General features: G+C 48.7%; 1 pseudogene; it reads left to right on the top strand.

Annotated features, from left to right (window-relative positions):
* The first annotated feature begins 487 nt into the window (after positions 1 to 487).
* On the top strand, positions 488 to 615 carry LOC128106644 (thymosin beta-4-like; annotated as a pseudogene).
* The last annotated feature ends 1,364 nt before the right edge of the window (positions 616 to 1,979 follow it).

The raw sequence follows: 1,979 nt of genomic DNA, 5'->3' as shown, positions 1-1,979 counted from the left end.
TCTCAGCCCTACAATGCTGGGGTCCTAGACATGAGCAGCCATGTTCAGCTTTTTCTCTGAGTGCTAGGGATTTGAACTCATGGCCTCATACTTTTAGAGAGAGTGTTTTTACCTAGTGAGGCATCTCTCTAGCTTGAATAGACATTCCTCAAAAGACATACTAGTCGCTATTAAGTATATATTTAAAAGAACTATTAAGTTATATATAATTATCAGGGAAGCACAAATTAAAACTACAAGAAGAGGTCATTTCGTATATGTGAGAATGGCTATTACCCGAAAGACTAGTGATACAAAGTGCTGGCCAGGAGAAGTGCTGGCCAGGAGAAGGAGAGAAAGGAATTCTCAGGCATTGTTAGTAAGGAAGTAAATGACTGTTTACAGAAAACAGTATTGAGGGTCTTGAAAACTTTACAGATGGGCCCTTGGTGGCCACTGAGACCTGATTCTTCTCATTCACACACCTTGCTCCACTCCTTGGGCACCCATGCCTGACAAACCCGATATGGCTGAGATCAAGAAATATGCTAAGCCGAAATTAAAGCAGAAAGGCAAGAGAAAAATCTGCCTTCGAAAGAAACGCTTGCCCAGGAGAAGCAATCTGGTGCACCATGAGTGCCAGCATGCACGGTCCTCCCCACAAGCACCATGAGTGCCAGTATGCACGGTCCTCCCCACAAGCACCATGAGTGCCAGCATGCACAGTACTCCCCACAAGCACCATGAGTGCCAGCATGCACGGTCCTCCCCACAAGCACCATGAGTGCCAGCATGCACGGTACTCCCCATAAGCACCGGTACTCCCCACAAGCACCATGAATGCTGGAATGCACGATACTCCCTACTAGCATCATGAGTGCTGGTGTGCATGGTACTCCCCACAAGCATCATGAGTGCCAGCATGCACAGTACTCCCCACAAGCATCATGAGTGCCAGTATGCACGGTACTCCCCACAAGCATCATGAGTGCCAGCATGCACGGTCCTCCCCACAAGAACCATGAGTGCCAGCATGCACGGTCCTCCCCACAAGAACCATGAGTGCCAGCATGCACGGTCCTCCCCACAAGCACCATGAGTGCCAGCATGCACAGTACTCCCCACAAGCACCATGAGTGCCAGCATGCACGGTCCTCCCCACAAGCACCATGAGTGCCAGCATGCACGGTACTCCCCACAAGCACCATGAATGCTGGAATGCACGATACTCCCTACTAGCATCATGAGTGCTGGTATGCATGGTACTCCCCACAAGCATCATGAGTGCCAGCATGCACGGTACTCCCCACAAGCACCATGAGTGCCAGCATGCACGGTACTCCCCACAAGCATCATGAGTGCCAGCATGCATGGTACTCCCCACAAGCATCATGAGTGCCAGCATGCATGGTACTCCCCACAAGCACCATGAGTGCCAGCATGCACGGTACTCCCCACAAGCATCATGAGTGCCAGCATGCATGGTACTCCCCACAGGCATCATGAGTGCTGGTATGCTCGGTACACCCCACAAGCATCATGAGCGCTGGTATGTACGGTACACCCCACAAGCACTGCCTTCTTGTTTACATCTTTTAACTGTTTAACTTTGTAGGATGTAAGGAATTGGATCAAGTTTAAATGACTGTGCTGTCCTTTTACAGCAGAGAATCGGAACTGCTGGTCAGGAAGGCCATGCCTGCCTCTCTGGCCCACCTGCAGCTCAGGCTGGAGGGAAGAAGAAACTGCAGGCTAGTGGGAAAAAACTGGGTGGGAAGTGGTGAAATCTCTAAAATTCAAGATGGTTCAAGGTGTCCTGCAGGCTGTAAAATACAGTTTAGTCAGAGTGCCATTGTTTTGTTCAAACGATTTAATTATTGAATGCATATTTTAAATATCAAAAGAAAAAGCTTTAAAACCTGAAAAAAATTGCAAATACAGCTACCATATCATTTAGTCACCCCTGTTGTTGGGGTCAACATCCAAAGGGAAGCAGATCA

This window comes from Peromyscus californicus, unplaced genomic scaffold (genome assembly GCF_007827085.1).
Source record: "Peromyscus californicus insignis strain IS unplaced genomic scaffold, ASM782708v3 Scaffold_9__1_contigs__length_137607984, whole genome shotgun sequence".
In the NCBI taxonomy this organism is placed as follows: Eukaryota; Metazoa; Chordata; class Mammalia; order Rodentia; family Cricetidae; genus Peromyscus; species Peromyscus californicus.
This window is presented reverse-complemented; position numbering and strand designations above follow the sequence as displayed.